Source organism: Gouania willdenowi, chromosome 6, assembly GCF_900634775.1.
Source record: "Gouania willdenowi chromosome 6, fGouWil2.1, whole genome shotgun sequence".
NCBI lineage: Eukaryota > Metazoa > Chordata > Actinopteri > Blenniiformes > Gobiesocidae > Gouania > Gouania willdenowi.
In genome coordinates, this window is record NC_041049.1 from 51,134,767 (window position 1) to 51,141,319 (window position 6,553).

The window sequence follows — 6,553 nt, forward strand, 5'->3', positions numbered from 1 at the left end:
CTGTAATGAGATTTAGGTTTAAAACTGAGCTGATAGTTGACTGGTGGTAATAAATCATCTGTCTGAGAGAGCACGGGGTCCTGTGAGGATACTGTACAAGAATCTGTCTGTACAGTCATTGTAAATGTATAAAAGATTCAACACCAGCTAAATGAATTTCTAATTCATGCTCATATATCAGAAATGTAGTCTGAACTGTCCTTGGTAGGAGGAATACTGTTTGAATACGTAATCACTGGGTTGTTGTTTTTACTGAGGGTCTCCTATAGAAGGACAGAAGACCCCTGAGCTAAGTTACTGCCTCACCGGGTTAGCATGAAGACTTAACTAGACTTAATTAGATTCATTTACATGTTATTAAAGGTAGAGTACATCTACGTTTTTTTAGTCAGAGTTCATCAAAATGCTGTTTTAATGCTGGAAATGTGGGTTCTCTGGAAGGTAGGAAGAAGCTGTGAAACATGAGAGCTGTCACCAGATAGCGACGAGTAGTGAGAAATGATATTGTGCTAAGATAGTTGTTTTAAAACACTTTTACCCTCAAACTTTATCAAATGTTTACCATCAGCGTTTGATTTTGCTACTGTCTAAAACAATTTGTCAGTGACATTGTTTAAACAAGAGCTCTCAGAGAGCGCACACCTCCACCACACGCCAAATACTCTCTTACCCAGATATTGGCAGTTATTCTGGTACCTTGATCATTCACACTTTAAAGGCTCCTAAGAAATATATATCCTCATTATTAATGATACAGTAAGTGCAAATATATTTGCATGCAAATTTTTAGGCGGGGCTACCAGACTCAAAACGCCACTCACTTTGTTCTTCTTCTTCTACTTGTTGTTGTGTACACTAGTTAAAATCGCTACTCCTCTGTTATTCGTTAACACATGGGGCTGAAATTTGATAGGTATAATCTATAGATGTGTACGCATCGACGCTCAGAGCCCGATTTTTGATTTGGGGCCCCAAAAGAAAAAAAGAAAGAAAGTCGATTTCTCATTTATTTGCAAGTCAAATATTACGACGGTTAGCGGTACCAAATCATTGGCACATACCAATGATTACCCATTACCCCGTACGTGTCACGGGGGCCCCATTTTTTAAACGACTTCTCCTCCGCTAGTTCTTGTTAGATCGGAATGCAGTTTGGTATGAATACTTCATGAATTAAAATGATGAGACGCTCAAAGCCCTTTTTTTTTAAATGGAGCCCGGGGGCCCACCCCCCATTTCCGCTAAGTTCGAAATTTATGGGAATATAGTAGTGTGAGATATTGTTTCAAAGGTAATTCAACGTAGATTACAATTATGCCTCACACAATTCGATTAGGGGCCCACTCCCCTTTTTTAGGTAATTTCTAAATTTATCAGAACATAGTCATGTGATATATTGTTTCAAACGCAATTCAAAGTAGATTACCATTTTTCGTCACACAATTTTGTTTGTTTTACTCTGTGGAACCGAGTCATGTCACTAAATTGTCTGGAACGTGCTACTCGGTGTGGAGATGTCGGTGCGAGCCCTTGTTTTCAAAAACTATCACGCAAACCAGATCCGATCCAGATCAAACTCAGTGGAGTTTTTGATGAACGAACCAGTCATTACTGTCAAATTTCAGAGAAATTAGATTTTTAAATTTCACCAATAATAAGAGATAGAAATCTTTCAACTATTGAATTTGAATCAGAATCAGTATATTGGTCTGGATCCCCTGCAAAATGTAATGGAGTCTTTCCTGGCGTAAAGTCCATCTTTGGTCAACATTTTCTCAAGATCCGTTAAGAACTTTTGATGTAATCCTGCAAACAGACGAACAAATAAAAGTATTTAACCAGGAACGTTTCATTGAAGGTGAATAATCTGTTTTTCATGTGAGTCCTTGAAGCAGTTAGAGTTAAGGGACTTGCTCAAGGTGATGGCCCACAGTGGATTCAAACCAGCAACCCTTCAGTTACAAGTTTGCTTGCTTAACCATTAGGCCACAACTACCTTTTCCTTACTGTGTCTGAGGAGAAGTTTCCCTGGCGCCCTCTGTTATTCTTTTACATTAGCGACCACAATCTGAACGTGATCAAATCTTAGGTGCACTACTTATTTATTGTCAAGAAGTTATTGAAAGAGTTTGTATCTGCCAACGGGTTGAGGCAGCTAACTGCTACGGCACAATCTGGTTCTGTTGGAGGTTTCCTCACCCAGGCTTTCTTATGCAGATATGTTAGGTTATTTCAATAAAGCATAGTATTGTGATATTGTAAGTTATATGAGTTGAAAGTTACATTTTATTTAATTTATTGCATGAAAGAAAACCAAACATTTTCCAAAACTTGTTTTTCAGACCAGTCTCAAGTGTGTTAGTAAAGCTGTCAGATAAATGACTCTAGGTATTGTTTTGTGCATGGCAACCCAGTTTCCCTTTCTCTCTTAACACTGAATAAAATAAAAGTAAGTTTTAATTAAGGTTCAGAAATGAAATAAAATCAATCTCCTTGTTGCGCACTGGCATATTGACTGAAAATAAATACATCCGTTTGAATACAAGAGTTTGAAAGTCATTCCAAGCAGCACAAATATGTTTTTTTTTTATTACTTAATGAACAGTTTCACAATCCCTCTTGTGATAAGGTGTATTTTCTTTCCATCATTTAATTATCTATTTATTGTGCTTTTATGATTTGATGAACAAAAGGCAGGAACAGTACCAGCAATAGTTAACTTTAAGAAATATTAAGAAACTAAAAGTTTCCTCAGACCGACGGCGTCAATAGTAACTTTTTGCCTTTTTAAGAGGTTGGTTTTAGATAATTTTATTACAGTGTTAGAACTACTTCTTTTAAAAAGAACATCCAACACATTACAGCATAAAACAAAGTGGTTATAAGAAGTGTTAAATAAACACCCCCAACAACCACCTGATTGAGTTCAGGACCTGCTTATTTCCCCACAGTAAACAATAGTATGACATATTGAGCACACGATGACAGCTGATGCTTCACTTTGCCACAAACTATGTGAACTACAATGATAACAATAGTTGTGGCAGCCAGTTTATCTGAGGCAACACTCATTTATTATTCCTCCCCGCTGAACCAACTGTTTTGGCCATCGTCCCTGTGAGAAACTACAGGGAGGATTTAATTGGGTTCAAAAACACAACGCTCAGGTACTGTATGCCTCAAATAGCGAATATAATGACACGTATTCCTTCATGTTTCAGACTGGAAACAAACCGAACATCATTGAGGTTTGATGTTGGCACAAGCTTCTGCTCTGACATCTGCTCACAGTTTCATGGCCAAAACAATCTTTTCACTTGTTCCAACCCTATTCCATTGTGATTTCTTTATCTCAACTTTTAACAACCGAATTATAGTCAGGGGTGCACATAACTTTTTTGGTCTGGTGCTTTGGGAGGCCCTCGGGTTGCTGCTTGGTGCTTACTTTTATTTATTTATTCATCTCACAGGAGGAACAGGACGGAAGGACGCATGGATACGTGACTTTCTACTTTAAACTGAACATATTTAGAATTAGCACAACAAAAAGGTCTGTTCTTTGAAGCCTCATATAATATCGTCCAAATGATGGAAAACTTAAATAAATATAACAAAAGTGAAATGTCAGCTTTTTAAGCTTTTTACAAAAGTTACCTTTTTCAAAAACAAATACATTTGAGTGACATAAATTATTGGTACATTTTCTGTAAAGATTTGTATTTTGCTACATACAATAATGCACTAATTCACTTTTATCTCATTTTTCATTTTCCACTTTGGTCTAATATTTCATGTCTTACTGCATTTTCACCCCAGTTTAAGTGTGCTCATCAGATTTGCATTGGTTTTTAGGGTCTTGTAATAGGCTAATAAACAAAAAAATCTACAGTTTTTTTATGCCTTACTATAGCCTTACCGCTGATTTGGGGTGTTTGTCACTTTTTTCATGCCTTACTGCATTTTCACCCCAGTTTTAGTGTGCACAATATGTTTGCACTAGTTTTTAGGGTCTTGTATAGTTGTAAGAAAGTAAATAATTTATTTATAAAGTGCTTTTTGCAGATAAAATCACAAAGTGCTCAACAGAGCAGTAGAGAAATTAATACAACAGGTGCAAAATCATAAAAGAATAATAAAACATGGGTTCATTTACATCATAGGAGCAACATCATCAATGGATAATAAAAGATAAAATAAAATAGCCTAATCTTAGAGAAAAAAAAATCCGATGTTTATGCCTGACCTAATTTTCCACTTTTTTCTCATTTTCATGCCATACTGCATTTTTACCCCAGTTTAAGTGTGCACATCATATTTGCACTAGTTTTTAGGGTCTTGTGATAGCCTTATTTCAGAATTTTTTCCCCCAAAGTTTTTCTGTTTTTATGCCTTACTATATATAGCGTAACCTCTGATTTTGGGTGTTTGTCACTTTTTTCTCATTCCTCCATCCCTCCCGTCATGTTATTATGTGTCTGGCACTTGTGAACAGTGACCTAATACCACCACAGACTTCTCCACTACACCATTAGTACTTGACTTACTAAGATCGGTGCTCTTGGCATATTTGACTTTTACTTTTAGAGTATTTGACTTGAGAAATGTTACTGATTTAAAACGTTCACGTGTGTTGTTGATAATGGTAAGAATGGGATTTGAACCCCTGCGCTGCTGTGCCAGAGTCACAGTTTGATGCACAGCGCTACAGCTCCTCTTACTGCTAACACTTCTCATAGCGTATTTTACTTTTAATTTAGAGCATGAAACCCTAAAACTGTGTCTAAATGTTTGTTGCTGAGTGAGCCATCAGGAATTGAACCACAATCCTTCCTGATGAATGAATATTGTTGCTACTGCTTATAATAATAATAATAATACATTTCATTTAAAGGTGCCTTTCAGGGTACCCAAGGTGGTTAAAAAACAGTAGAGAACAGCAAAAAATACAAAGACAACAGTGGAATCATGTCGATCAGAGGGAGAAGGCACGTTTAAACAAATGAGATTTGAAAGTGGTGAGTGAAACTGTGTTTCGGAGGGAGCGACTTCCAGAACCACTGAAAGCTCTGCTCCCCATGGTGATGAGGCGCACACAAGGGACACTGAGGTAGATGGAAGAGGGAGATCTGAGGGAGCTTATCCACCACACTAAGTCCTCACACTACCTTCATATGACTAGTGGGGTATTTGACTTTAGCAAACACATCATCTGTTTCCACAGCAAGTACTGAACCCATGTTTTGTTAGTCACATGGCAGTGTTGCGCGTCTGGTCCTTGCTCAATGGAAACGTTCTACAAAAACAGAATCGGGTCCTGATGGTGGAGCCGAGCCAAGTAGAGCCGATACCGCCAGTGGAAACACGCCATTAGGCGCAGTTCTCACGGGGTGAACAAAACTCTGCTGCACTCTCTGATCACAATGATTCATGGTTATGATTCAAAAATAGTTTTCTGGAGTCCAGGTTGAGAAAGACAGGGCCAGACATGGCCAGCTGACTCAGTGTTCACACGTTTATTTAGAAAAGAGAATTTTCACATTCTTCCTTTTTTTTTTGCCTTACTGCAGCGTTATCTCCGATTTGAGGGGTTTGTCTGATTTTCATCAATTTTATAAACCTTAATACAGTCTTTAACCCATTTAAGTGTGTTTGTCCTATTTGCACTGGTTTTTAGGTTCCTTTAATAGCCATTTCTAAAAAAAAAGTTTAAACTTTTATGCTTTTATACAATTTTTCTCATTTTTCATGCCTTACTGCATTTTCACCCCAGTTTAGAAAAAACTAGTGCACATCAGATTTGCACTAGTTTTTAGAATCTTGTGATAGCCTTATCTCAGAAAAAGAATTACAGTGTTTCAGTTTTTATACCTTACTTCTGATTTGGGGTGTTTGTCACTTTAATAACATCAACTGCTACATTACAATAATAAACAATAAAACAAAGTCCAGTTAATGTCTCTGATTGGTGGATTGCTTTCACATGTCTGTGCAGCTTGTTTATGGAGCCTGTGTGATATGAAAGGGAACTGTCCATGACGATAAAATGTGTCCAAACTTTGCTTGGTTTTCTGTTACTCATTTCCCTCACCACCTGGTGTCTTTCTCCCTCCTCCGTGTGCATCGCTTTGGGTCTGTAGCCCCGCCTTCCTTTCTCCAAGACACAGGTGACTGAAAAACTAAAAACAAATTGGCTCCCAAATAGTTGCCAACTCCTGTTGTTGACTTCGTTTAGTCCCAGAATCGTATCTGTGCAAATGGGCTTTACAGTGTTTGATTAAGTGTGCATTGGTTGTTTTAGTCACACATATCTGGGCACTGCTTACTGTATGTGCTCCCAGAGTTTTTTGTTTCTATCTGTTACTCAGGAAAGCATTGATGTGTAGCTTGAATCTTAGGCATCATTAAAGCTGATATCCAGAGTTTCTGAGAAACGTCTCAATGTCCCGCCCTCAACAGCTCTACTTCCTCCCACTGCCTCTGCCAATCTACCAGAAGCCACGCCTCTACTTTTCTGCACGTGCATCACGGAACATAACAAGGTTGCATCTGATCA